The following is a 22,223-nucleotide window of genomic DNA, read 5'->3' as shown; positions in this document are numbered from 1 at the left end:
GTGATACATTGCACAATACACTACAGACATTGAAACTACCCACATTAAGTTTTTGTTCAATTAAATTAGAATAGATTAGATGTCAGTCATGAATTTTTTTCTGCTCTTCTACAGTAATTCATTTAATTGGCCTCAATGATCAACTCTGGGGTTTCTCATCTCCAGTGAATTTGTTCTGCCCAGGAGCGGAGTTTGCAAGAGATATATCAATTCTGAACACTTGTCTTCAGTTCACTCCAGTTTCTCAAGTAATTACATGACTAGACATGCATTTCACCAAAAGTAACCCCATCATCCTGACAATTTAAAAAATATTACTCCTTTAAAGTTCCTAATTAATTTCTACCTATTCAGCAAGATCAGTCTTTATTTCACATCAGATTATCTTCCATCAGTTAATATCCACAGTTAAAAGAATATAACCAGCTACAATATTGCATTTACCACGTGACATTTCTATTTGAATACGTAGATATACAGAGTTAACAGCAATAGTAGATAACAATATTGCTAAAAGTATGGATCAGTACACAAGCATCACACTGGGTTTTTTGGTGGGTTTTATTTCTAAAATACTAATTAAAGCAGAGTAGGATGGGCAGTAGGAAACTTTCAGAAGAGGGAGAAAAGGTAGAAAATCATGCCTCTCTAAAGCTAGACCCAGAGAGGCTAAAAAGCACAGATGGATTTATGTCTCTTTCCATTATATTCCTACCTGACCTCTTAGACTGGCCACAAACGAAAAATGTTAATGATAGAACACTTACCTGCATTTTACAGGATTGATGGAACTTTTTTTTTTTTTTTTTTGTGAAAATATGAAGTCCAGGTGTTTTTTATTATATAATTTTGAGACTGTTTAGGATAACAGTACACATGGACCTTTATACCCAGAGGCAGTAATCAGAGCTAAGAAATCTGGCAGGAAGGTGAAAGGAATTTTTTTTATTTGGGAGTCTCTGTTCTCAGTAAGGACTTTGACATCTGTCAAAGGTGCAACACAGCAAGATGCAAGCAATCAAGATTTCTGAAGTTTGTTAGGTATCTTTCTGGTACAAGTACCATGATGATGCATAGGGGTGTGGGCATGTACTCTGAGGAATCTTTAATGCCCTTCTAAACATTTTTTTGTACATATGCATGTTGTTTTGTTCTCTGTATGAAAATAAGTAGAGGAAGTTCTCTTAAGCCTGTGAAAGAAAGGTGTTTCTAAACTTATAACTTTCCAGTTTATACTAAAACACAATTTGTTTTAGAGTTGCTGTCAACAGGAATAGAAAACTCTCCAAGTGAGACCATTTTTAACATGGATATTGGTCAATTGGTTTAAGAGTTGATGAAATGGGGCAAAACAATTATTAGATATTTGAAAACTTAGGAATCCTGGTTTTTATTTATTGACTGATACTTCAATTAACAAATAGACTTGATTCTTTTGTTCCTGATTGAGCAAGCTGCCAATGAACCAATCTAGAGCTGCACCTGCATTTTCTTAATACCTCTCAAAACAGAGGTTTCACAGAAATCTGCAGTGAACTGTCAGTTTCATTGCAGGTCATTGCAGGAACAAAGCATTAATCATTACTTTCCTCATCTAAGCTGTTGCATTTCAGAGCTTCAGCACTTTAATTTATGCCTGAACTGTCCTTTAGAGACAAGCAAAGGATCATCTGGAATGGATGGAACTAGAGATGTCCTTCTAGAAAATCCAAACATGTTTAACAGGCTGATGATATTTGGATTTAAATTAGGGATCTGTGTATCAGGAGAATACTTTGGAATTCTATTTCAAACCTACATCTGGCATGTGTCGCTTCCAAAGGGTGCAGGTTTTCAGGAACAGTTTCAGTGTGTCCCCATGGGGTCTCAAGTCCTGTCATCAAACCTGCTCCAGCAAGGGCTTCTCTCTCCACAGGGCCACAGGTCCTCCCAGGAGCCTGCTCCAGTGTGGCCTTCCATGCAGTCACAGCCTCTTTGGGGCATCCATCTGCACCAGTATGGGGTCCTCCACCAGTATGATGTCCACCAAATTGCTGGTGGACATCTGCTCCACTGTGGACTTCCATGGGCTGCAGGGGAGCTTGAAGCATCCCCTTCCCTTCATTCTTAACCCGCCTTGTTTTCTGCAGAGCTGTTTCTCACATATTCTCACTTTTCTCTCCAGGTTACGGATGTGCAGGAAATTTTCACCCCTCCTTAACTATGTTATCCCAGAGGCAGCGCTATCCCCACCGATGGCCTTGACCTTGACCAGAAACAGGTCCATCCTGGAGCTGGTTGGTGTTGGCTCTGTTGGACGTGGGGGAAGCTTCTGGCAGCTTCTCAGAAGAGCCATCCTTAGAGCACCCCACATCCTAACCCCTGACATGGAAACCCAAATAGTTCCACACTCTCCTCTGTGAATCACATATTTAAGAATTATCATTAAAATACAAATTAATCCCACAATCTTCTCAGATTTCATAAACTTCACTCACATAAAAAAAAAATTAAAAAAAAGGATCCTCACACCAAAATCACATTAACATCATCACAAATGCAAATGAAAGAGGACAATTTACACTCATTCCACCCCTTGTCCCATCATCACAACATGACAATTGAAATTTCCATGATCATTCCACTCTTCATTCTCTTAATTTTCTTCTTTCAGTCCATATTTTGCCCATTACCTCCCCTTGTCTTGAATTCCTCAGGCCCTGCACTGCTCACCAAAAGTATCCATGGTGGGTTGATCTTGGCTGGATGATAAAATGATCTGATGCCTGGACCATCTGCTTCCCCTCTCTCCAAATCTTCTCCTCCTTCAGAGATTAAAATGTATTTCTGGAGGTGTTCCTAAAAAAAAATAAACAAATTATTTATGTGAGTTTTAAGCTCAAAATTTAGCCATCTTGATCTAAAATGCTAATCTGGAATAAAGTATATTTTCTTGTACAGGTTATTAACAAGATGTTGGCACACTGCTCTTGTACCAGACTAGCTTATTTTGGATTTTTACCAACTTTTCTCACCCCTCAAACTTTGTGTCAGAGAAGACATAATGTCTTTTGTCCGCTGTAAAGCTGATGCTAAGGCACTTAGCCTGACTATAACTGAGAACAGTGTGCTGCAGCACATTTATAAATGCAATCCTGTGCTGATAACCCACCTAGGTACAGCCGTCCTCCTGGGTGTCTGCCCTGTGCACTGGGCAGCTGTTATAGCACACCACTTCAAATAAAAACAGATTAAATGTAAACAACTGACAATGAAAATTAAGTATGTCTTCCAGAACACATTATATTAAAATTCACCTAACAACACCTGAATCCAGATTTTCTGTTATGATAAAATAATTTAATTTTGGATTAATTGATATTTTTCCTGTACAAAAACCTCAGGTGAATCCCTATGACTACCTGTATTTAGTGCTTAGTCATTATGGAATTTTTTAAGAGTGTTAACATTGTATTGCAGTATTCTGCAGGTTGAATTTTATAAAACTCATAATTCAGGATAAAGTTTTATTCAAAGAGGAGAGTGGAACAAGGCTTTCCTTTTCTGTTCCCATATTTTTTTATTTTTCAGTTGTGGAATAACTACCCTTAAATATGACTAGGTTTGGGGAAATTATATACCAAAAAACTTGTTTCTCAGATATATTATTCATATTTCAGAAGAAAAGCTTGTCAGTTTCAGAAACTGTTTCAACTACTGCAAATAGGTATTTGGGCAAACTATAAGTCTCATTTTACTGTACCTTGGTGCACGTTTTTCAAGGAATGCAAAATTGGTTCCTACTTGTCTCAGTTGACAGTTCTGAAGGCAAAACATATACATATATCTAGTTCTTCACTTTATAGAAAATGTCGTAATTGTAATTTGAATTTTCTTCTCTAATTAAGAGTTGCTAATTTATTTGGTAATAAATTTAGGATATTTATTACAATTTTATTAACAACGTGATTATATTTGTATGCACATAGATTGCTATTGCGGAATTTAAATATTTTAAATAAAAGGCTTTTACAAATTTTAAAATTAAACTTTCTATAAGAAAATATGAAAAAATATAAAATAAAATATAAAAAGGTTTTATTTTATAAAAAAATAAAATATAATCATTATGGACTATGATCCTATTTTCAAGGAATACTTAATTTCATTGAAATGCCATTTATAATAGGGAAAATAAGTACTTTGTAGAATATGTTGAATTTCTTTGTCAGGCTAGACTATTTTAGAGGTCTTTCTTAGATAATAAAATCTATTCTTCACATTTTTGTGTAGGATAGATATGTTCATTTTGCCTTAAGTAATATGCATCTCAAAATTATATGTGACGCATTGCCCTGCCTGAATGCATAGAAATAGAAGGGTTTTTTTCTAATTATAGAGAAGCTTTGCAGAAAAGAGGAGGGAAAAAGCTCTTGGTGAGAAAAATCCACTCAAGAACAATAGCAAAATTTAAAACTGGGAAGACTCTACTCTTCAATTCTTGGCAATGAGGATTTTCTGCTCTGGTCAAAAGAAGTAAGATCAGAAGAGAGCAACCTATTAAGAAAAGAACCCTACGGTGAAGCAGAAGCTGTCAGCTTCTGAGGCTGACATGGGCGTACTGAGAACCAAGATTTACAATAGATGAGAATTTACTGGTATCTCAAACACCAGTTATATGCCATGTTTGTGAAGAGACAGAAGGGAATGCCAAACATAAGTCAGTTAATAATTGTATTTTTGCTTCAAAACCACCTCCAGCTGGTCTAAATAATTTAGCAAAATGAACCCCACTTCGTTTATGTGTATCTGCTCTGCAGTTGCACAATCCTGTTATTTTCCAAGGGTTTAAGATAAAAATATTCAAGACACCAGGAAAATTACACTATTTCTAACTTTAAAGTCAGCAGTCAAGGTGATTTCAAGGACTTTAAAAAGAATGATGTGCTCACAGAGAAACAAAGGTATAAGTCAGGTGCTTTGATCAGGCACAATGATGGAACTGAGCAACAAAAGCCAAAGCTGACTCAGAGAGCCCTTGTTCTGAAAGTTGTACTTCAGAAATGAGATCCTCAACTCAGGTCCTCAACAGTAAGTGTTTTGTGGTAAAGAAGAACACCTTCATTTTCAAAATAATGGAAAATTTAAATTTTGAAAATATATTCTTCTTCTAGATGGCAGAAATCAGGATGAAAGATTATGTATGTACAGATTATCTTGATCATTCCAGCATGTGATCCTCCACTTTTCTCTAAAATAGGATTTGGGGCCAGAAAAAAATTATTTGGAGCTAGAAATGTCTAATAAAAATTCTTACAAGATTTAGCAGGATGGTTTAATATATATTTATGTAAACAGCATGGTAAAACACAACCATTTGTTATATAAATACTCAGTACATTTCTTCCCACTCTGATGTTTTTTCCCCAGACTTTCTCCACCTTTTCTGCCTTAACATATAAATAATCTCTTTAGATGTATAATCAAACTTTATTCATGCTTGAACATTGTTTTTAACTACAAGAAAGAAAGTTATTTATAATAATAGAAGTTGAAACTAAAAGAGTCCCAACAAGTTTATTGTTCATGTGGCCTACTATAGCTGCTACAAAAGATTTGCCTCAACTGTTTTAGCTGGTTTAGCCATTTAAATTTAATTTGATTTAAGAAAAAACCCAAAGCTCAGGTTCTTACATTTTCCCAAAGGAATCTACTGGATAGTGTAATGGACTTCAGTAGAAAATTGTTTTCAATAGAAAAGTTTCATGCTTCCATTCATCTCACCACTCCTAGAATTTCCACTTATTTCTCAGAAACAAGAGTTTATTGAAGGGGAGAAAGGTGATATTGATGCTATTGAAATACATGTAAGTTGTGATGATTTTCTCTTAAGAGTCATTTATTCTTTATTCCAATGATCATTGAATTGATAATGAAGATGGAGAAATACAGGATGAAAATTTTTATTATGCCTATGAAGATACATAGATATGTACATACTACATTCTATGCAGTATTTTATGTTTTGTTTTGCTTTAAAAAATCTGTATAGTTTTGATACACTGCAGTCTATCTGGAGTGTTTGATTTCTCAAGCACTGTTGGTTCCATAATGTAAAAAACAAATGAAGCTCTAAAACTGACGTGAGAAAAATGTGTTCTTAATTTTGGACCGCTTGAGTGAAAAATCATGAATGTCCTAGACTAATAATTACAGCACTCTTTTGTGAATGCAAGTAGCTGAATTCCACTTCTCTTGCATATGTAATTTAGGAGTTTTAGTTTGTGAATTTGAAAGACCTGGAAGCAAATATGTAAATACAGTCCTCCCTTTTTCATCCCCTCTAACCTGTAAATTTGTTTAATTTGAACCTATAATTTGTCCATACCTGACAAAAATCCCACACTTTATAAAGGAAAAATAGAGGTTGATGTCTCTTTTCATCGTATCCCCAGTAAAATTCCATTATGTTTCACTTTTCAAGTATCATACAGCAAAGTAGAAGTGGTCTTGGTGAAAATGACTAAATTTAGTTTTTTCCACTTCCTTAGCACAAATTATTACTTTTTGAGTAAAAATACAGAGGTTGATTTTCCAGCTCCTTGTTAAAATAACATCACCGTGTTGTTTGACCCTACTTTCAAGAAAGAACTGAGTGGCTTAAAGTCTGCATTGATGTTGACAAGGTGAAACCCCTGTTCAGGTGGCTTCTGGTATAGAAACATCTCTAAGCTTAGGTTTTTTAATTATCCGTATTCAGATTGGGAGAAAAATAATCTATCTGTAGCATGATGACAGGGATATTTCTCCACAGGGGAAAAAAAAAGAAATAATATACTTGAATCTCTTGTGAAATAGGCTTCTTTACTTTTGGGAAAATGTTTCAGCCAGAATTTTATGTTTTGTACTTCTTTTCGTGGAGGAAAAAAAAAAAAAAGGAGTTGCTAAACAATTTTCACAGATTTAAACAAGTATAGTGAAATTCAATGATTTCGAAGCAAGATATTTTCCATGTATACCACAACACTGGATAATTTTGCCTAAGTTTAGATGTGTTTCTGAAAATGTAAGCATCCAAATTTAGGCAAGCAGTTCATATTGGAGGCAATAATTCATTTTGGACTGTTCAATTTCAAGTAGTTCTGTAAAATAGGTTCTTTAGTACTTTGTAATGAGATCTACATATCTTGACCTTCCTAAATGCCTAAATATGTAACTTGGGTTAGTCTAAAGTAATTTAGATAGATAGTTTTAAGCATTTAGTCTGCACCTTGAAACATTTCCACATAAGGATTTCATAAGCTTAAGCAAGTCAGTCTTTCAGAACACAGTATAATTGCATAGGACTTAAGGAGGTGACACTCTATTTCCATAGTCAAACAGCTCATTCATTGTATACTGAGACTGTGAAGAGAAAAGGAATTTTTGCCACAATACTTGAAATTGCTTTGACAGCATTACATATTGGAAATAAAACTTTTGCATTCTCCTTTACTTATAATGAAGCATTTAATATCTTGTTTCACTCTAGGCATGATCATCCTCCCAGTGAAATTGTGAAAATTTTTTATTGACTTCACTTGTTTTGCATATAAAATAAGGAAATATTACTGAACTCTGTAGAATCCTGAGATTTATTTTTATGGGATGTCAAATATATACATTATATTTTAAAACATGAAGTGTAGTTATTTTCTGATTTTGAATTTGATAATGACAAGCATAAGTTTATTTTTAATTGTGTAAAATTTAAATAAAAATCACTGAATTAAATGAGGATGGTCATGTTTAAGACACATTCTTAAGGTAAGAGATATCATGCAGCTGTCAAAATTTACTGTCTTGTAAAGTCAATATTTTGTAAAGCAATCTGTCAGCTTTAAAATGTAATGTAACTAACTTGTTTATCCTTGTATTTCTGTACAGTGTTACAAAAGCTACAACTCAGTGGCCACTATGAATTTGACAAGAGACATTAATTTACAGCTCTGCAAAAAGCCACAGTCTCCTCTTGTTTTATGATCACTTCAAATGGACCCTGTGAACCTTTTCTAACATCATACCATCAATTTCAGAACAGAAACTATATAGACATGCTCAGTTATGTTTTTAGAAATTATTTTCTGTGTTTTTCTTAAGTTGTGGGGGGAAAAAAAAATCAAAAATCAACAAGGGTCATCTGCAACAGTACAGAAATTAATCTAAAATTCCAATAAACTCTGTAGCCCAGAGAAAGTGATGTACAATGATGAAATTATAACAGTGACAATACATACGAAATAGGACTGAGATTTGTTGCTGGAGTCTTAGCTCCCACTTCTGCTATTGACTGAGCTTGACACTTTTTGTGTGCATCATTTTGCAAGCATGAGATGGACTTATGACTGCATCTTTAAAATAGGAATAGCTAAATGAGATGTACTAGGGGACCTGACTTTTTAAAATGAGTTTTAGAATCTGTATCACTTGTGATAACTGAGCCCCAGCAGGATTAATGGCATTTGCTCTCTTCAAAAATGTATTATGAATGTACAACTAGTGTTCACAATTAGCATTTGAACAGAAAATAATATTGAAGATATTTCAAGGAGTAGAAATGTTACTTGGAAATTCTTGACTTGACTCTCAGTTATTTCTTTAGGTTCTGTATATTCCTATGAGTGAGCTATAACTTGAATTTGCTGTGTTCTGTCTTATCTTTCTGGTTCTTTTTCCTTTTGACAGGTAAAGGGATTTCTAGATATGTCTGGATTGTATCTGTCTCTTTGTTTCTATTCTGTGGTCCTCTTTTAATACAAAGAAACCTCATTAAATGGTTCAAGTTTAAATGTACAAGAATGACCATAATCATCTTTGATCACCTTTCTGAAATTAGCACTCCCGAGAAATGTGGGGGGAGATTTTTTGCAGGCACAGCACTTTATTCATAAATCCTAACATGAAGATTTATAAACAGCATCTGTTTTCAGATATATTTTTTATGTGGTATAAAGATTAGTCTGTTGGAAATTTCCACTGCTGGTTACAGAATACCTATAGCCAAAATACTGGTTCATGTCTGCTAATTAGAGATGATTGTATAAAAAAATACATTGTATTTTACAGTGGTTTATTTTCCAGTAATAAGAATTGCCTATATCCTTCCTCTGCTTCACACAGAATGTTTCCTAAGTTGGAACTAAGTTGCAAATCTGCAAAAATCTTTTACTAATTCACTCTCTGCATACAGATGATTAATGGCTGTGATGAATAGCTTGGGAATGACAGTGTTCTGCTTAATGGAGACGAGTAGACATGCACTCTGCATACTTATGATATAATGAGTGTTTTTCTGAGTAAGGGTTGAGATTAAATGTGTATGCTCTGTGTAAAGCTGAAAAGAATAAAAAAGCAATCTGGTTAATTAATAAAATTATTTTCCAGGAAACTGCTTAAATAAAAGAATCTTTTTCAATACAAAATAATTCTTAATAAAATAATGTTTTAGTCCATTAGTCCATTTAGTCCATCCAGATGATGTCAAACCTTGTTTAAGTGGTATGGATACAAATGACCTAATAGTTATTTATATTGTGAGCATGTTGAAGGGTTGCTGTAACAGTATATGTAACTGGACAGCTATGCACAAATGCAAACATGTATTTACGTCTTTAATTCTATTTGGAATGTAATGTGATACTGTTTGCATCACACTATAAGCAGTAAAACTGCCTCTTTCAAGAACTCCTTCCCATAAAATGCCACTTACAACAGATGGAGGTAGAAATAATGCATTAAATAAGGAACAAATATTTACAGCTCTCGGCATATCATGGGCATCCATTAAAATTCAGCCTGCAGCAGGACTAGAATATATTCTTACTGATGTGGTATTTCACTGTTTGAAGAAAGCATGTCTTCTCTGCTGTTACTCTTCTCATTTGGTATATGATGTCAATTTGTCCCAGTAATATTAAAAATTACTTGTTTTCTGTCATTTCAGCTGAATATGGATTCTTAATATGATTGTGAAGCCATAGTAAAGATTTGGAAAATTCTTTAGTCCACCTTTTATAAACACAGAATATTTTCTTCCTAAAGTTTGGGGCTCTGTAAATAACATAGGACATTTTGCACAGACCTTTGAAGGACTGAATTTTAAAGGTAGCAAAAAATAAGTCTATATTTTCACTAAAAATCTATTTCAATTATTTAGGGGGACTGTCCAGACTTTGTTTTGACTTCCTTTATATCAATCAGAGTTGACCATCTGAACAATAAACTATGTTTCAGTGGCTAAATTATGTATTTTAGAGTAAACTTATTTTAAATGTTTGTGACTGTCTCATGAAAGAGAAAAAGTTCTTGGCAGCAGTGCATATGGATCAACTAGAGATGAACCATCAGTGTAATCAACTTCTCTGATCAAATGTCCAGATCTTTATGTGAAGAGAAAGAGATCAAAGAGTCTCCCAATACCTATGCAGAGTATATTAAGAATATGGATTCAAACTTCCCACAGTAGTGCATGATGGGAGAATTAGTAGCAACAGGAATTAATTGAGACAGCAGAAGCCCTATCTGAAGTTAAGGAAAACTTTTCCACCATTAAGAACTGGAAGATGTTGTCCAAAGACACGGTGATGTCTCTGTCTTTGAAGGTTTTCAAGACCTGACTGAATCCAGTGCTGAGTAGCCCAGTCCAATATCACAGATAAAGTTGTTTTCAGCAGGAAGTTGGATCAATAACCTCCTCAGGTCCCTTCCAGTCTTAAAAATTCTCTGATTCTAAATAGGGATAAACAGGAGATGGACCTGAAATCTACATCCAGACCTGAACTAAAGTACTAATATAGTTGCATCCTATAGACATATACTGTATACTGAACTAATGTTAATACAGAAAATAAAGGAAATAATACATCATAAACTCAAGTTCTTTGAAATTGTCAAAAAGCATTCAGATGAAGATGATAATGCTGCAATTGCACTCATGAATTTAAAAAATAAATTTTGACACTGACCTTCACCAAACTTTCATAGTAACAGGTGTAAAGAGGCATGATCTATTCATGGTTAATATGTTTTGAAAGTAAGAAACAAAGATAGAAATGAGTAATTAATTCTTTAATGGAAGAAGATCAACAGTATACATCTGTGCTATGGACCCTAATGTACGGGTATTATGATCTCACAAAAGAAATGGGCATATAATTAACAAAATTAAATGCTCCTACCGAATTATTCAAGTTAATCAGCGTAATGCTGGCTTTGAAATATAATTGAATAATGAAATAACAGGGGAAATTCAGTATTAATAAAAACAACATAAAGAGTATTTAGAAAAGCAGTACTAGTTATGCATGCATAACAATGAGTCCTAGTCATTAAAAGTCAGGAAACAAACCTTAGAAAGACTTATGAACATGTTCTAAAATTGCCTGTGACAGCTGGAAGCGGTACTAGAATGTTAGAAAGCAACCCAATATAATTATATCATTATGTTAATCTTTGATGCACCTGGATCTTCAATATTGTGATCAAGCCTAGTCGCCCTGTTTTCAAATGAACTGAAAAGATACAGAACACATTGGCAGAATTATCACTGAAGTGGAAATCAATTTCTGAGATTTCTTGAAATGGGAATGAAAAAAAGAATATAATGACATATTAGGGGATAGTAAACAGGCCATGGAAGACTATCAAGAACAGATATAGTCAAAATAGACTTTATTAAAGATCTATAAATGTCATGTGTGGTATAAAAAGGCTGAACAGCAAAAGCCCACCTGTTACACATCTTAAGAAGCAGGCAGCAATCAATGTAATAATAAAACGGTTGAAATGAAACAATAATACTTTTTCACCTTCTAGAAAACTGCATCACAGAGTTTAGAATACAGTAGGGGCCTCCAGTACAAATATCTTTAAGGGCAATTAAACACTTATGTGTAAGAGAGTTCCATCAAGACCTATAAAATCAGAAGGTCTTAATGAAAATCTTCAGTTCTGAAAACTGCTAAACTTGTAGTTGCCAAAATTTAGGAAGCTATTTCAAGGAAATGCCATCTTCTGTATGTGAATCACCCCTCTTCTTTCTTTTTTTAAGACTTTAAATTGTTATCCAAGTCTTGCAAGACTGATTATATTTCTTTAATGATGAATGCCTCTTTTGCCTAATTTTGATATACCGCAGAACTTAATTTCAAATCCAATATATTGATAAGGGTTAAAGTGCACATTGAGATTTAAATACACCTTTAATGAGGTAAAACCAACAGCTCATAAGTGTGCCTTTGAGTGTCTTGAATTAAACAAATTATTATTTTTTCATTTTAACTGTGACATGGGTTCTCATTTTAAAATACTATAAGCATACTACCATCTTCCGCAAACTGTTATGGATGCTGGTAACCAAAAAAACCCATTTTTAAGAATGCTTGAGACAATCCATGTTCATGTAAATCTTGTACTTAATTTTTACATGAGCAAAACCACTTCTACAAAAGATGGTTTTCCTTTCTATTGCTCCCCTGCAATAACTCTCGTATGAGAGAGCCTGCTGATAGCTATCTGTGCTAAATGACTCTTCAGTACAAAGATGTTAGTGACTTGGCAGCCCTGCAGGATAACAATCCATCTCTGTATCTAACACCTGCTTAATGGACCACAAGACATCTCTAAATCTCTCTACTGACATATTTGAGAAGACCACCCTTGTGTTAAGCAGCAATGAAGCTGGTTTTACTGACACAGGACTTTCTATTTGCCTACTGGAAAATGAAATTTGGTGCATGTTAAACCTCTTTGAAGCAACTGTTGATGTGTACCTGCAGTGAAGATTAAACTAGCAACCATGGGATGTGTTTGGTTTTTTCTCTGCTGGAAACAAAATATGCAAGTTTTCCTACAAAGAAATCTCTCAATGATTCTTGCTTCTCTTGGGAATATTTAGTAATGGATATGTTTATAAACTGATTATGTATTTCTTATTGGTTCATGCATATCTAATATGCACAGCAACCTTGATAACACCAATATTTTCAAATACCAATAATTTTTATAATTACTTTCATGTTACCTCCTCTCTTATATGCATATTGGTGTATTTGGTTGTTTTCATAAGTCCTGGGCAGCCTTCTGCTTCAAAGGTTTAGATGAAAGTCTTTCCAAAATCCTAAACTCAGAAAATCCCTCTTAATTCCATGTGATGTACATTACTTTGGAAATATAAGCCATTCATACTTTCATCTTCCCAAGTAAATGTCAAAGTTTACATGTTAATGGTCTGATAATTTTCTCTTATTCTCTGTTCATTAATTTCCTTTTGGCTCTTTTTCCTTTATCAACTCCTTCCTTGTTGAAAAGGTGCCAGAAGAACTTAGAAACATTCCAAATAACACACACATTAAAGTGCATGATGGCTGTGAATCACTTGTAACTTAAAAAAACCCGAAACATAATCTGCCAAAATAATATAGTCATGTTTCTGTCTCTTCCCAGTAATCTCTTTGTCCTCTCGTATTTTAAAATCTGTTTTTTACTGTACCTATTTCAAAGGGTGCCATTGTTTTTAGTTACCATACAATTTTCTGTCTACAATGGGATTATAATCCTAAATTAGGTGGTATTTGGAATAATACTAAATTGGAAGGTTGTTAGTAGGCCGAATAAAGGAGGCAGCAATACACTTAGTTATTTGAACAAGGAAAGCAAAACTATAAATTGAGCAGAAGTCTCAGAAAGATGAAAGATGTAAGGCAGATAAAATGAGCATAACCTGTGCAAAGGTAGGAAGTGCCAATTTAAACATGGTCATACTCAGTCCAAAGAGTTCTATGATATGTACAGTTCCATGTTACAGAGAGAAAATATTCATACCATGGACAGTGGAATTAGGACTGAGGTATCAATTATGGAAATGACACTTAAAAATAGGAAAATATTAACAGAAGGAAGGGAAATTGATATTTTTACATGGAGTAGGAAGGAGCAATTAAAAACAAACCAAACTACTAGGAAAAGCTGTATAAAAATATAAATGCCACCAGCATCCCAGTGGCTCCAGGAACAGCTCCCACCAGAGACATTATGGCAAAATTGAATAACCAGTCCAGTTGACTGGAAAGGAAATTGATATTTGCTGATAATAGACAGCTGTATATAGCACTTAATAAAGCATAATGATAATTAGGCTTAAGTCATTTATTCTTTAGAATTGTTCGAGATGGTAGTTTTAAAATAAGAACAGAATGTTGGCTACAGTTTTGTGATGGAAGTTTCCTCATTTAATGTTCCTGTAAGACTGCAATATCTATCAACACCTGTGATTTAATTGACACAGGAAGCATATTTTTTTCATGTTACAATGATATTTTTTACACTTCAATAAGCCTATATCTGTGTTTTTCCACTTGCTGTTCCTTTTTTTTCTTTTCCCTCTTATGAAAACATACCTATTTTCAGATGTTGCAGCTGACTTTTCCTTAGATCTTGTATATACATACCCTTTACATATGTCCAAAAATGGAAATTGCATGATTGATGTTACAATTTTTCTGTCTTGGTTATACAGCATAATGGACTACATTAAATTTAACATTTAATATTTAAATTTTGTGATAAGCTATGTCACTATGGTCATGGAAAATGTACAGATATTGTGTTTATCGATGTGTCAGAATTCTTGGTGTAGTTGATTTCATGAGAAAGTAAGAATTTAAGGGTTTGTGATCAAGTGGTAAATTGGTTTTCTAGTTATTTAATTTTCAGATAAGAAATTGTGAAGCTTCAAGCTACCTTACTGTAGACTCTTTAGGTTAGCTGCCAGGGCCTCACCAGCACCCTAGTCTATTTAATATGGCATTTTAAATGACCTGTCAGCAGTGCCTGCATTCAGGTATTCACTTACATAGGGTGCACATCTGACTAGAGTTCATTAAGATAGGAAAATTAGAAACTATAACATAGATATGACTCAAACAAAAACTTCTAAAATAGGATATTTTTAAATCTGCCAGACTGAGGGTAGGGCAGTGTCACAGTGAGGGAAACTTGGACGCTCAATATGAGTGTTTAGCAAGCTTCATTTATTGAAGAGAGCATCAGACTTTTATGCACAACAAGTAATAAGCTCATACATATTCTGTAAGCTAAGCAGTCTATTGGCTATATTACGATATCAGCTCTTCCTCATACCTTAGGGGTTACATCTTTCTTTTCTCATGTCTCTCTCACGACTTGTTATTGTACCACAGCTATGCTCAAGGACACAGGGTTTTGCAGGTGCAGGGACCCAGATTGGCTGCATCCTCCCGATTCTTGGTCCAGAACATGGCCCCTGTCACGTAACCATTCCTCCACAGGGCAGGGGTTCTCCATGGGAGTGGCAGAAGAGAAACCTTCAGCCAGGAAGCAGGACGGGCTGGGGAGAGCCAGAGGCAGCCTCAACCCTTGGCTTTGGGCATCTCCATGGGTCCAGGGATGTGCAAGGCCTGTCTGCTTTGGTAGTCTGCTTTTGGACAGTTCTTGTGCTGCCTTACCCTCCCACAGGAAGAAAGAGGAAAAGTCTCAACTTTCCAAACCACAGATTGTGAAAGTATAACAATGGGCAATAATCTGCTACTCTACAGAGGAATTTGGTCTCATTATTTCTGCAGCTCAGAGAATCCAGTAACTGTGAACTGCTTCTTTGTGTGCTTCTTTATCCTAGAAATGACTGCACAAGGACCATCTCAGCCATGAACTCAGACTGGCCAGGTCCCTGTTGTGATGGATGTATTATTGTGCTTGACTTCTAGCAGCCTCTTGTTTACAGAACATCTGACGTTACTGCATACGGGGTTGTTTTTTAATCTAGCCAATTCTTTTCTGCTAAGCTCTTACTCAGTCCTTTTCCAGACTGTTTTGATCTATATGATTGCTCTTGATGAGCTTCATAAAGCTTGTGTTGACCAATATGAGCTCCAGGGAAGTTCCACTTTTTATCAGCTACCAGATATTAAGACATAAACCACCATCCTTTAAAAGTGATAGACTACCCAGTTTTAAATCCATCTAACAGTCTGTACATCTAGTGCATATTACCACCAAAGATTTCCTAGAATAATATTCTTCAGCATAGAAGACATAACTAGAGATGAACATGATAGAAATCTTTAAAATAAAGACTGACATGGAGAAATTGAATAGATGACTATTCTCTGGATCAACTGAAAGGAGCAGGTGGAAAATTTGAAACAAAGATGAGAAACAGTTTCTTTTTAGAGCAGATGGAGGATATTTACAGCAGTTCACCAAAATTTTAAAAAAACCCACTGGAATAAATAAAAAAAATAATTATGCAAAATTTATCAAAATGAGACATACTATTTCTACTCAGCAGAGTGAATGTACTACAAACCACTGTAAAATTGAAAAGTGTGTCAGAAAAGAATGACAAATACAGTTCATATACACTCAAGTTGTGCTACTGACCCTTGCATAGTAACTGAGAAGGATGAGTCTTCTAGCACTCAATGACATTCATGTCTGATAAAGACATTGGGTTTAGTAACAAAAATTAAACATTTCTTCTTACAGGTATGGAGCCTGACCATGTATTATTCCCTATTATTAACTGAAGTAAGGGAGGCTATATAAAATATTACAGTTTATTTTAAAAATATGTTTCTACTTAAATACAAGATCACTATGCTCTGACAGCCAAAAATGTTTTTAATACTCTTCAATCTGGATCCTCTGATCTGCTCATAAAAAAAAATCCAGTGAGATTATCAACAGAGATTATTTGATGCTGTGTGGACTAAAGCTATTAAAGAAACATCAATATGTGAAACATGATTTTGAAGCTTAGTTTCTTTTATCCTTTCCATCATTTAATGACTAGAACTTCATCAGGAAAGACAAAGATGAGACTTTCTTTGCAAACAAGAACTAACTTGCTAGAAGTTGCTATTTTAAGTGTACCCTGTTGTTAGGGTAACTAAAGTACTAAAAATACTTTAAATAAAAAGGACATTACCTTAAGAGCTACTCAAGTAGTCATAGCAACAGTGTTTTTTACAATAAAAGCAGTTCACAGAGCATTTTTTCCTCCTGACCTGAAGTTTTAAAATAATGCATAGCCAACTTCTATTTTTAAAATACATTTGCTTATTCAAAGTCAGATAAAATTCAAATTAGGAATATTCTGGATTATCCCAAAGAATTTTATACAGGCTACTAACCAACTTAAATACACTTCAAAATTTTTGTCATTCTTTTCCGTAATTCCAGAAAGCATGTTCGTATTACAGATTTATGGGGGCTCATACCAAAAAAACACTTTCACATGTCAGTGCCTATAATAAATACATATTTTATTTTAACATTCATATACTTTCTATATTTATCATATAGATAATTTTCTCTATTGTTTTCTTTCAGAAATATGTCCTTGTGAAATTTTACTCTCTTGTTAGTAACAAAGACATATATTCCTATGATGAAGAAATTTTCTATTTAAACCTAAGATAAAATTTTACTACATGATTACTTAAAAGTAGTGCTTTTTTTTTGGCTAACACTAACTATACTGATCTTAGGAGTAAATTTATTTTTTTCATTTCTAAATGCAGGGAGTCCTTTAAAGTTTGCCCTCTTAAAGAAGTAATACTTTTGATTGTAGCTACTAACAGACATAGCTAAGAAGATGACTATTAATCCTTCTTGCATGTCATTAACAGAGTTGCTAAATAAAGGCCTTATTTAAAGCTTATTAAAGTCAGTATAAAGACATATTGTTTCTAATAACCTTTGAATCAGGATTAACATTTATTTAGTTACAGGTGTACCACCAAAATGAAGGTTATAAAATTAAGGAGTTATCACTGAAGACATAATACGAATGTAATGGAATTTAATCTGTAACCAAGGGCCTAATTTGGCACACAAATCCTTATTAGCAGAGATGACAGATAGAAAGAGAAAAACACAGCTTGAGCTCAACAGCTCAGGTTGTGATTTCAGGAGTGAAATTAGAAATAAATAAATTAACATTTTAGAGATGCACCTTTAATATCATTGAGAGGCATTAAGAATAGAAAGCATGAGACAGTGACTCTTTAGGCCAAAGATATTGTAAAAGTTCCTTACCATTTCAGAGCAAAATAATGCCTCTTCTAAACCAATAAAATTTTAATACAAAATAAATAGTACCCATGTTTAGATAAAACCAGAATAATTTTGTATTCAAAACTCTCATTTCTGCATGGGTGATATTTTAAGCTTCTGAGAATTTTTAATATAAGCAGCATTCATAAGTAATTAAGAGAAAATTTAGGGTGATCATGTATGTGGTTTCTTCATTGCCTCCTGCAATTTTTTTCTTGGTCATATATCTCAACAGCTTATCAAATATTTTTATCACCACTTACATGGTCAATATCTTAAAATATGTTTATGGAACTATCTTAGAGAAATGAAAGGGATGCTATACTATATGGATACTGTACTATACAGAAATATGCAAAGTTTAGCACTATAAAACCATAAGCATTATTAAAATAAAATGGCAAAACTCAGCTTTAATAAAAAGCTATGGATAAAAAAAAATAGGTGGAAGAAAGCAAATAGTAAGAGTCAAAATAAATGGAATAAGAGAATGAAAAGTCTACTTTTCCCTTATTGATAAATATATTACTGACAGTAATCTAATTAGAAATATAGGCTGAAAAAAATCATAGTTTGCCATAAATTCTAGTCAGGAATTGTGAAAGCAACTGAAATTTGTCAGAGAATTTTCTTTCTCAGTAGTATTCATCTGTGGTTTAGACATTTCTTGTTGTTACTACTCTCAAAAGGTTGCTACCTAGGTTTTCAAGCTTCAGAATGTGCCTGTACTTCTTACTCTGTTAAGTAAAGAAAACTCTTAAAGATTAAATTTTGTGAAAATATCGTATGTTCCAGGCTGACAACACTCTTCCAAAGGCTTCCACTGGAAAACTCTAAGGACTAGAAATTCCTGTTATGAATCCATTTTGGAAGCAGCAGAGTTTAAGGTTTATTCACCAGTTCATTCTGAGATGATAAATCAATGCTCACATCTGGTTTTCCAAAACAGAATAATCCTCATAGTCATTCATAGGTTCATTATTACTAGAGTACCTCTTCAGTCTCCTCTGCAAAATGCTTTCATGAGGCTACCAAAGCAGGGAGACTGAGACACCAAGGAATGAGTTTTCTCATGCCTTGTGAATAAGAAATCTGTGCTTATTTTGTGCTGGATTGTGCACAGACTAGGCAAACACAATCTTGCCTAATGGAATGATTAAGTGTTTAAAATGATGTTTTAATTCAATCAATTAAAAGCATAAACAGCATGAGTTTGATTGAATCAGTTTAAAGAATTACACAGAAGTCAATGTGGCTGTCAGCAGGGGTGAAAAATTCATGTATCACCTACACACAGCTTGAATTCAGCATTTCTCAATTAGATATTACAAACAACCTACTCTATCACAGAATAGCTCTTGAGTGAGAAAAAAAAAACATAGCAAAGCTTTGAGAACATGTGCAGTTAATTAAAATTTAGGCACTCAGCAACCACTGTCAAACATTTAATAAATATGACCAATTGATTAGTCTTTATTTGTTCTGTCTTTCATAGGCGATTTCAATAAAATATTTGATAGATTTAAGATTAAAATATGATTTTAAGAGGAAAAAAAGGTTTAGTATTTAACAAAATACCAGGTTTTTAGGAATATCTAATTTTAATATTCGGTAGATGCATTCTTGAAACATAATACATTAGAAAAATCATAAATATTTAACTACTATTAATTGTACCAAGTACTTAAGACGTAGCAACATGAAAGAAAACAAAACCATGCAATTACAATTGTAATGTAAAATTGCTTTTATCCTACAATGCAGTCATTTATATGGTAATTTAATTATGTAAATGTTAGGGCAAGATTTTCCAGAAGTGCTCAGTTTTGGTCTAATTAAGTATTTACTTCAGTGATAAAACCCATTGGCTCTAAGACAATTTTGATTAAAAGGAAAGATGGGAGGCAAACTGCTTTTGAAAAGATATATTCCAAAAATTAACACCAATATATTGTCATCAGATTGCTTATTTGAATGTATCCTTTCATAGTTACATAAACATGATCTGATTATTAAACTGATGTAGTTCCTTCCATTTGTATACTTTAGTTCATGTGCCTCTGCTTAGCAATTTTGTCCTATTAACTTAAAGTTTCATTGTAATCAATATAGGATATTTCATTTTATCTATATTTTTCAGTATAACATTTTCAGATGACTAATTTTTCTTTCAAATCTTATTATTATATTAATTTCTTCATGGAAGAACTTTGCCATGGTAAGAACTTAAAATAACATCACTTTTAAGAATAATATAAAGAAATATAGACATAGAAGCAAATAATGCATTCAAGGCTAGCATTCTTTCCTTCGACCTCAGGCTTAGTGCATCAGCTTGGCTCCCATAACCTAAGTTTTAGAAAAAAAGAAAGACTGTTTATTGGACTGAGAATTTTCACTTCATGCACTAATGAATACTTCAAAACAAACTTATGTTAGTATTTTACAAACGACATTTAGTTCTTCATCTGAAAAAAGGGCTGAAGTATTAAACTTTTCCAAATAATATTAAATACATAATCAAAAAACCCTCAAAATATCTTATATGCCAGCACAAGTTTTGCAAGCAAGGAATTGGTGAGAGTAGGTTTAGGTTAGATGTTAAAAAAAAGTTCCTTATACTGCGGGTGGTGAGTCATGGGAACAGGTTTCCCAGTGAAGTTGTCGATGCCCCATCCCTGAAAGCACTCAAGGCCAGGTTGGATGAGGGTATGAGCAGCCTGGTCTACTGGAAAGTGTCTCTGCTTGTGGCAGGGGGCTTGGATCTAGATGATCTTTATGGTCCCTTCCAATCCAAACCATTCCCTGATTCCATGAATTAAAAATACATAATTCAAAAGACTTTGCCAGAAAAGGTGTGTGTGAGAGACTGAAATGTTGAAGATTAATGACTCACACAATTGGTCATTTGCAAAAGCAGCAAATATTTCACTGAGGCCAGGTTTGCACAGACACCCCCAACCAAAGGGGAGTCTTTTGCAAAGAGAGTTTTTGTCTGGTGGCAAAACCTCTATCTACATAAGGCAGAGAGGGTGCATCCCCACCCCTGGAAAATACCAGCTGGGTCTTGACCCAGATGGAAGAGAAGGCTATAAGAAGCAGATCCTGCAGAGGAGCAAAAGTTCTTTTTATTATGCCAATGTCCTCCCTTACACAAGTGGCTCAGTTGTAACACTTTCCCCCAGGGAAGTTATCGGGGTGTTCATATTCACACAGGACATTCCCATGAAGAAGATATTTGTTCCTTCTGATGGGGTATAACTGGCTCCACCATGCTGACTTGAGAGGCAGCTGTCATGTCTTAGGTGTCACACACCATCAAAGACCCCCAGAGTGCCCCCTGACTAATTTCTGGGGCCTTCCACCTGAAGACTCTGTATGATCTCCAGTGTAGCAACAGTCAGTGTAAAGCTTCCCCTCCTCAAGAGGAAGTACAAGGGTATTCCACCCAAACTAAATGTATATTAAGCCTTTGAATTTTATGTCTCAGGGGCCTCCCTCACCCCAGCAGATCAAGACTGTGACCGTCACTTTGACCAACAGACATCGAAATAGCAACAATCAAGTCTTGTCACTGAATCCACAGGTGGTGACATCTTTCCACAATCTACTTTTATAGCTTGTTTTTATTTCTCTTCCTAATACATTTTCTTAAGTGTTATTTTTAAGCTTTTATTTTGTCATAATACTAGAGATAATACCCAAAACAGCTACTTAGCTCTTTTCCATTGCAAATAAATTGTTCTAAAATAAATCCTGCATTTATATGTTTAGTTACAAACGCCAGTGATTCACTGTCATTTCACTCTAATCTGCCCCAAGGGCTCTATTAAAAAGAACCTGAGTTGCCCTTGCCTTCAGGGGTCATAACAGTTCTCTTAAATATGTTGGAATCCCATAAATCCATCGGCTACCGTATTACCTGAAAATGAGCTATCAGACAGCATACCATGCCCACAATTTGCCTCAACCACCAATGAGATTATTTTTTTAAAATAAAAGGATTAGACAAACAGTCTCATATTTTATGAATGCTAATTCACAAGCCAAGCCATACTGCAAGACCAGTAAAAGATTACTACATATGTAATACTAAAGGAAACAAATGTAGT

This window comes from Agelaius phoeniceus, chromosome 4, assembly GCF_051311805.1.
Source record: "Agelaius phoeniceus isolate bAgePho1 chromosome 4, bAgePho1.hap1, whole genome shotgun sequence".
NCBI lineage: Eukaryota > Metazoa > Chordata > Aves > Passeriformes > Icteridae > Agelaius > Agelaius phoeniceus.
The sequence above is the reverse complement of the archived record's forward strand: the minus strand, read 5'-3'. Positions refer to the sequence as shown.